Here is a 9,864-nt window from a genome sequence, read left to right on the forward strand (position 1 = left end):
TGAACGGATGCACTTGATTTCTCCAAAAGGTGCAATGTCAGCTAAAAACTTCTCTGTAGCTTGTGTTGTGTCACCTTTAGTCTTCAAGAAATACACAAACATAGTACCTGAATAGTCATCTGTGAATGACTGTGCATATCTGTGTCCTTCCTTGCTCTGTGTTGGCATGGGGCCGGCCAGATCCGTGTGAATTAGTTCTAGGGGTTTCTTTGCCTTTCTGTCTGGCTCCCTGTTTCTGGTCTGCGTGAATTTTCCTTGTGTACACACTTCACATAGCTGTTTCTCTTTCACTTTATTTCCTTTTATCTCCATGCCTCTTACTACATCTTGTAGCTTCTTTAAATCTTCGTAGTTACAATGTCCCAGAATTTCATGCCAGGTTTGTAAATCATGACACACTTTGCACTGGTCAACATCCTCTTCTAGTGTTGGTAAATAGTACAAGTTTCCACTTTCATGAATATCAAACCTGCTTTCGTTTTTGGTTATCAAGTGATTGTCTCCTCTTTTGAAAATGATTGTTGCTCCTCCATTTGTCGCTCTTGCTACCGAGAAAATGTCATGTGGGTACGAAGGCATGTATAGCGCGTCCCGTAGCTGTGCAGTGTGCTGTTTTCCAGCGTCATCTAAGAGATAAATCACTGCCGTTCCTCTTTGTTGCGCCATTCCGCTGCACTTCGTTCCGTCTGCTAATTCCACTGAATGAGTCTCTGGTTGAAAAGAGCTATCAAAACTTCTGAACTTTCTGATGTCACTCACAATATGAGACGTAGCTCCTGCGTCTACCATGATCCCTTTCATCTTTACTTTGTTTGCTGGTTTTTCATATTCTGAGTGTTCAGCTTTGAAGAGATGGTCATGGTCTGGGTCATTATTGTGTTCATCTGTAACCTTTCTGACGCCATCTTGGTCACCCTTTTTCTTACACAGAAACTCAGCGTGTGTACTATTTTTACAATGATTGCACCACACTTTCTTGTAACATTTTCTCGCTCTGTGTCCCTTTATTCCACATTTGTAACATGTCATATTTGTGTCTTCATCTTTTCTTTCTTTAGTGTGGTACCTGGCAGGACCCTTTCCTTGTCTCGTCTGTGTCTTCATCACATTATCTGTGGATTCTGTTCCTTTCATTTTCTCCGCCTCTTCGTAAATCCGCAGTCTTCTCTTAAAATCTGTGAATGTAACGTCGTCCTCATTCTGTGTTATGTGGACGGCTAGCGGCTTGAAAATATCAGGTAATCCACGAAGAACCATCGCTATGGTTAATCCATCACTCATGGTTTCTCCTGCATCTCTCAGTGCTGTGATGATGTTCTCTGCTCTTATCAAGTAGTCTGTAACACTCTCATTGTCTGACATGCGTAGCTGAGTTAACGATGTGTACATATTTATTATCCGTGGCTTGCTTTTCCCTGAATAATGTTCTTTCAGTATTCTTAGGGCTTTCCTGCCATCGTCAGCAGCTTCATGTCTTATCAGTGATAGGCTTTTATCATCTATCAGTCTTACAAGTTCAGCATAGCAATCAGCGTTCTTCCGTCTGTCTTCAGCTAGCTGTTCTTCATTAGCACCGGTGGGCTCATGCAAAATAGTCTCTTTTAGCTTTAGAGTGTGTAGATAGCTTAAGAATCTCGTTTCCCAAAGATCATATTTATCTTCAGATCCATCAAACAAAGAGTGTGCCATGACTCCTACCGCTCTGTTCGCCATTTTGTAGGATCACCGACCTTTCTTCTTATATGTTTCTTCAGTTTAGCTTTATCGTTAGCTTTATAGCACGCGTTATACGTCGCGTCTGACTGAACTTAACTTTACTCACGCTCGTTTGTTTCCGTGACTGGGCCCATAACCTGTTGAGCACCCGAGTGCGCTATTCACTTTCACTCGCGTGTGGGAAAACAAACAAAACGTAGCTCAGTGCTTATCCTTTCTTCAGCAGCTTTTTATTTTAGCAGCATCACTTGAACATAACATCAGTTCACATCTTTTCTTTTTTTTTAGCTGAGAACATCACGTAATGATATAACGTCATCACGTACACAACCGTATACCTCCAAATAGAAACTAAAGCTAATTTTGTATACCGTAATCTAATGTATAAGGGCGCAATACTTTTAACAGATAGTTATCTGCTTTTTAATGTTAAAGTTGTTAGTACTGAATTAATGATCCATTAAACGCCTAAAAGTAGTTAGTTATTTCTTTAATGGAGTAACCGCTTATGATAAATGATTCGAAGCCAAACAAAGAAAAACACGATCCTCTGAAGTGATCCTCATGTGTCCTGTTGTGTTTGCAGCATGAAGAGATTGTTCATATACGGCTTTATGTTGGGTGGCACATCAATTTGAAAGAGTTAACAATTTTGTTGCGACAAGAACAAATCCTACACCGATCCGTGGTGTCCAGATCAAGCCTGGCCTGTTCAACAGAGTCTTAGACAGAGACCAGATATATTCCATTACAGTGTGACAATATTTCCCTTTCATCCCCGAACTCTTGTTTCATTGTGTCAAAAATAGAATATAATAAAATATTTTTAAAGGGCAGACATTCTGCACCTTTTTACATCTCTAGACGGCTGATTTATTGCATTTATGATTTATTTTAATGGACAGATACCGTGTACGATTACGGTTAAAGAAATGCTCGCAAGGTTAGTTTATGGTTTACTGGGAGTAAGTTTCTGTGAAACATACATTGATCAGTGACAAATATCGACACTCCAAGAAAACCTGACGAACGCATAAAGATTCTTAAAATAACCCTTGTGTTTACCTTTGAACATTTGCGTTCCTGCTGGAAGGCCTGGAGACTAAAACCTAAAGCCTACAAACGTGTAGCATTTTATTTTAAAAGACTAACAAGATAATATAACCTTGTGTGATATAATAATAAGTATTGTTTTTTAATTTTTATAGATGTATTATGAAATGTATCTGAAAACCTTGTAAAGCTGCTAAATCAGTTTCCGATCGAGATATAGTGCAGAGCTCGGGTGTTTCCGTGAATCAGGGCGAAGGTTCATGTTGAGCATCTTTCAGGTCCAAACCGATCAAACAATGCGACTGTTGTCATCCACTTTACCTCTTACATCAGAAATGTCACAGTGGGTTTAGGGCAATGTTACTTCATTTAATTTTTATTATTAAAAAAATATAAAAATGTTTTACAAATATTTGCGAAGTTATGCACCCTAAACTTAATTTGAACTATATGTCTGCGGGTTTTTGGTTGATGTAAAGTTATGCTGAAACTTAAACTAAACAGTGTGCAAGGTATTTAAGTAATTATTCGTTTCATTATCTTCTCTGTAACGCGTTTTGTTTTTCATCCGAGAGAAAGACTGCAAACAATCATCTGCAAATTCTGTAATTTACAGTGGTTCAAAATATGGTTTGGCTTCGTACATTTCAGTTTGTGCTTACCTCTACTTTATTTAATAGATCATAATAAATCGATCTAATTTAATTTAAAGCATATACAGGAAACGCCCAAATCTCATTAGGTTTTCGTAAATGTGTGTTATTCTTCATCATCTGCAAACACACGTCGTGCTTTAAGCGTTCGCTTTAGTTAACAGCTAATGTTTCCTGCTAAAACCCTTTCATCCACACATGACCCAAAACACTACTTTCTTTCTTTTTCATTCATTCATTCATTCATTTTTAATTTTATTATTTTGTTCTACAAAATGTTAATAATTGGTATGTAATTATCAGTCTATTCCACTGTTTGTGAGACTGCTCTTGTCTTTAAGGAGGACCATATGCATTTCAGGCAGACACAGATTCTCTCCTGATTGTAGCTATTCTTCTTCTCTCCTTCCCTTCTTTAACCATCTGTTTTCAGCTCTCTCTGTTCTCTGCTCATCCCTGTCTTCCTGGTGTTTTGTGCTCCGTCTCCCCCCTCCATCTCTGTCTGCTGCTCCAGCCCTCAGTATTGTTTGGTCTCTGTCTGTCATTTCTGCTTTGGCCTGAGACCTTTGACCCCAAACCCTGTTCCGATCGCCCCCTGTTTCCTAAACCTACTCCTTCCTTTATTGGTGAGTCGCCCCTAAAGTTTGGGGGTCTAATAACTGTTTTAGAGGAGCCATGACAAAACCTCAGCAGGTTGGCCATTGTATGTGCCACAGTAATGCGAAGGCATTAAAAGCCCATTAGCAGGAGGACTGAGCGGCGCAGGGCAGCGCATGTGGGGTGTTTAAGAGCTTCATCAGGGTTCGAGGAGTCCAGGTGAGTTTACAAAGGTCATGATGGAGGTTCAGGATCATCAGCACAGAAGAAATAGTCCGTCTTAGACTTTCATCGCTAGAGAAACATCACTGTCCACATGCAGAGTTCAGCGGAGGACGGTGTGTAATAGTTTAAGAGTTTGGGTGCATTGACATTTTCAGCATCAAAGCAATGTGAAGCAATTCAGGTTTATATTGTCACTGATCAAAGTGAAATGATCTAGATCTGTTTCTACTCTGCTGATTTAATTTTCACTGCTAAATCATCTTTATACAGAAAAAATAAATTATTCGGGGTCATTTTGCATTTGGATGTCAGCTTGATTCAAACATGACTGTGATGTGCAAAGTTTGATCTGTGCTTCGAATGCTCCCTAACATGAGCAGATCTTATAATGTTTGTATATGAACATGCATAGAGCTCTGAAAGGTGCAGTAGTACCTAAAACAGAGATCTCAGGTCATACCTATTCTTGTTTAGTATGAAGAGACTGTTATAAACTTGTGAGGTTGAGCTGTTAAATGTACAAAGCACTGAAGAGATGTGTGTCAGTGTGACTGCTGGCCATCAGTGAAACACAGAGCATACACACACCATCGCTGCAGAAACTGAAGGACGGCGAATCTGTTTGCAGCTTAACAGATGAAGACGCCTGCAGTATGATGGACTATCTCCATAAAAATTAAAAGTAACACAACCCTGAACTTGAGTTCAGAGAGTTTAAACAAGCACTTCATGCTTGAAGATTCAGACTGATAAAATCCTCATCACATGAGTTTAGAGAGAGAAACATGAGCGTCTCATTCTCTCTGCTTCAGTCAAATATATTCATCACCTCTGCGCAGTAAAACTGAGCCACACTTTATATTCCAATTAGCAGTCGATGCATTTCAGAGTCATTAAGTTATAACAAGGGAGTTTTTCCCCCGTCACACGAGCGTCTGCAGGAGATTTACTGCCAGGAAACCCTGTGGAGCTTTACAAACACTCTCGTGTAAATTCAGCGCAATTAGGCCTTTATAGTCCTGTAACTCTCCATCAAATGCTTGTGTGTTGTTTGTTGAGGGCAAGAGAGAAATTTGGATTTGCTGATCTTGGTCGAGCCCAGTGATTATATAAACCCTCAGTCGCAGCTCCTCAAGGATGTCAGGTCGATGTGTGACCAGAGGTTTATGACAAGATGGCTCACACTCTTTGGGTTGGACTCATCACTTCAGCAAGTGTTTGGCCTAAAACTGATCAAACATCAGATGAAGCTCAGGCTTTATTTGTGACTTCAGTAAATGAGCATTATGTCATTAGATCTCCTGGACTCCTGTAGTCTCATAGGATCATAGTGGACTGTTGTGGACATTACTAAGATTGTGTGTGTGTGTGTGTGTGTTCACATATAGACACAGCGAGAGCCAGCTAGACATCTCTTCATTGCCTCTCAAGTGTGTTGGAGTGAAGGCTGAATCTTTTCCTTCAGTGACTCTATTAATTTACCTCATTTATCTTAAACCCCACATACATATTCACAGTATCCGTGTGTGTGTGTGTTTGACACTCAAAGTGCCTCATACATTTATGTGTGTGTGTGTGTGTGTGTGTGTGTGTTTGTGTGTGTGTAAAAGAGGATAAAAACACAACTGCTTCCCTTTTTTCCCAGAGGACAAATCCGAAGCGGAAAAACTAATTTTCCTGCAAATAGTTTGTCAGTTGAGCTAGAAGAAGTGATAAATTATCACAGACATTTGGAGAGAGAGAGAGAGAGAGAGAGAGAGAGAGAGAGAGAGCAGCACCAGAGCAGTTCTTTCTCCTCTCTGTCCTCATCTTCCTCTCTTCTTTATTTAAGAGCATTGAGAGTCCACCTCACACCTGTCCATCTGTCCGTCTGAGGCACAGTGAAGGGTTACGCTGTGACTTTCCTTCCCAGATGATGAATGGACGACAGGTAAAATAGATTTGTTTTCAGCACATCAAAGCAACAATAATTCCAGAGTGGGATTGTGCGGATGATGGATGGAGCTGTAGAGACACATTGTGCTGTTACTATAAACGCTGTGGAAATAATCAACAGTTGTTTTGCTAGTTCAATAACTAACACCAGTCATAACTGAGATTTGAGGATTCACAGGTTTATCAGTAATGAAGGGTCTACTCCTCGTTTACTCTATTAAATTAACTCTAGACTTACTTTAAACATATTTATCTTATTTCAGCAGTTGGGTTAGCATGTATAAATCAGTGATTTTCATGAAAATGCATCGTATGAACCTGCTCAAAGATGCAATGTTCGGCTCCAAAGTTTGATCAGACATGTTCTGACTCATGTACTGACCAGGGGTGCGTAACTCGCGGATCAACCACCATAGCACGATGCATTGTTGTGGAAATGAACTAGCTAGTCACGACTGTTTCCCGAACCCAGGGTTCAAACTACGTTAGTTTGAGCAGTACCGCCACCTACAGTAATTTGGTTTTATTTTCTCTTTTTATATATAGGCCTATATATATCTTAAACTGTGTTCCAGAGATAAACAGGTCTTAGGATTTGAAAAAACATGGGTAAGTTATTGATACCATAATTTTGCTATCTGGGTGAACTAACCCTTTAAATTATTTTAACAAACTAGAAGTCTTAGAATTATATTTGAAAAAACTGCACTAGTTTTTAGCTTGCTGAATGTTCATTGTGCGGTGCTTTGCATTGTGGGTAAACACGCAGGTTCTGGGAACTAGGCAGCAGGGTGATTCCCAGAGAAGCAGGTTCTCTCTCGGTTGTTTTCCTGGTTGTGTTCGCACCGGCAGCTGCTGTCCAGTGACCGGAGATGTTCTTGTTGTGTGGGGGTTTCGTGATAATAGAGATTAAAGAGCATTACAAATACATATCATAGAGACAGAATACAATGCTGTGTTTCGTATTCGTTTAGCCTATCATTGTACATTTATACATCACGGATAGTTCATATAGACTCAGCTCTAAAGTAGCTTCTAGAACCAAACACGTTCCTGGCTCCCGCGGTGCGAATACACCCAAAAACCAAGAACTTTTGCCAATATTTCTAAAAATCTACGAAAAGGTTGCACTGGTGCAAATTAGGCCCCCAGACCTCCAGACCTGATGTTGACTAACAATAAACTATCACTCTTTGAATGTTGCGATTCTTTTCCCCCATCAGCATCTGTCTGTCTGTAACTGAACAGAGATGACATCACTGAATTCACTGATGAACTGCCTTTAACTATCATTCTGCATTATTGAGACACTGTTTTCCAAATGAATGTTGTTCAGTTGCTTTGACGCAATGTATTTTGTTTAAAGCTCTATATAAATAAAGGTGACTGGACTTGGCTTGTAAGTCTAATGCGAGTCTGATGGCAGTGTAGGTTTTTTATGACCGTTTGTCCTGCAACAATGAACAGTTTTCACTGCAAACGCGTATTGGCACAGAGGATATGACATCATCATCATGATCATCATAATCATACACGGGATGATAATTGCCATCATCACAATAACAGACTTTATAATCGCGCATGTTCGCTGAAGGCACTTTCTGCGCGTGAATACTGCGCCTTCTGTGTGTTTTGTGTCTCCGCATTGTTTGTCGTGGGGAGCTCTGGGCCTGTTCTTAACAATATCTCTTTTACTCTGTGGAGCCCTCTCTCTCCGGTGATTGATGGAGTGAAGCAGGAGCGCGGAGCGGCCAGCGGTCCGAGACACACACACACACACACACACACAGAGAGAGAGAGAGAGAGAGAGAGAGAGAGAGAAGGAGCTCAGCTGAAAGCTGCAGACTTAATTCTATGCATCATTAAACAGTCTCACTCAATGCAACATCCCCTATACATCATCCACGCTCAGTAAACACAACGATGACATTACATTAGCAAGCGCAAATGAATTTTCTTTTTAGAGGGAAATTGAGAATACTCTCCCTCTCTTTCTTTGGTTTTCTGGTTTTCCTTGCTCCACGTCACACATGCTCGCAGAAACTCACAACATAAGCATCAGAAGAGAGAGATATTTCACAAGCGCTGTGCTCGTCTCTGAGACTCGGGTCTGGGGCTAATCTCAATATTAAAGACATGTTTCTGCAGCTGGACACACGAGTTCATTGTCAAAATCACTGAGATCCTGTAACACAACTCCTGCCAGCACCGAGACTTGAACCTGTACCCTTTGGGTTATAAGGCCATTAGGCCACAGCTGCCCGTATGATATATATATGATACTGCACAGTGTATTTCCTGAGAGACTGCACTTTAATTGAGATGAAGGCTGATCTTTTTATGGAAGCTTCTGATGATGTCCACCTCCTTCACTGGCACTGACTGAGAAACAATTTAATCAGAGTGAACCCTAGTGAAAACTTACTTAGTACTTAAATTCTTCTAGATTTAGTGCTTACTTGAATTCACTTTAAAACACTTTACATACTGGTAAAAAGAGAAAGAAAGAAAATTAATTGTATATCCTGAATGCACTTTAAGTCGCTTTGGATAAAAGTGTCTGCTAAAAGATTAAATGTATATGTAAGTGTGTGGAAATAGTGATCCAACTAAAGATATTTGATTGTGCTGAAGGGGAACTATTGCGAGTATATTTCAGGTACACTTCATATATCTTGCATTTATAAAATGATATTATACAGAAATCATACAATCATTATAAATAGTGACATTAAAACACATTTTAGGCATATTATAAAAATGTGTGTGCAATAAAGAAAAATGCAAAATAAAGCTGAATTATGATTTTATTACATTAAGTGAGAGGTCAATAAATATGTTAATAGATTTGAAGTATACAGTCTTAGTATGAAATAAATGTCTTTTAAATACACGATGGAGTTTTTACTAGTGAAGGCTGTGATCTGCCTCTGGATGTGAGCTGAAGCTCGTTCTTTAGCGTCCGGTGACCGATCCGCTCTCTATCAGACGTGTCTGAGCTGATTGTTCGTCTGATCTGATGTGTGATGACGCAGGGCCAGAAAGAGCCTCTTTTTTGTCGCTTCATTTCCTACTAAGGCCGTGTTTGACGCTCCTATCTTATTCAGACAGTGGCAAATGCGAATGGCATAAATTACAGGCCTAATCAATTGAATAATTATGTTTTTATTGCACACATTATGTCTTTTTCTCCCTAAAAGTGGAAGGTCTGCCTTTTCTCTAAAGTTGACAGGATCCATTAAGAGCGAGCTATAGATCATCACATCTGTCTCGGCGTGTTCGTACATATATCGCCCGGCTCGTTTGGAGAATATCGAATCAGTTACACTAAAGTAACCAGCCGGATTTGGCCAAATGTAAAAATCTATTTCTCTCATGCATGCGTGAGGAGCTGTCATCGTGTGCGGTGATGACGGATGGCAGCGGTTCTCTGTCGAAGCGGAGGTGATGAAGAGTCAAAGCTCAGACAGACACACTGAAAAACGATCAGTCAGCGAACAGGACTGTGTGAGCGATGGTCAGAGAGGAGTCAAGATCATGACCTTCGACCTGCGGCAGGCCACTTGATTCTTCATCTGTCCTCAAGCAGTTTCTTGGGGTTTGGATGTCATAATTATGATGTGAAATACATGTCTGAGTGCAAAAAAAAAAAAAAAAAATCATATTTCGTTCTTTCTTGTTCATT

This window comes from Carassius auratus, chromosome 30 (genome assembly GCF_003368295.1).
Source record: "Carassius auratus strain Wakin chromosome 30, ASM336829v1, whole genome shotgun sequence".
NCBI lineage: Eukaryota > Metazoa > Chordata > Actinopteri > Cypriniformes > Cyprinidae > Carassius > Carassius auratus.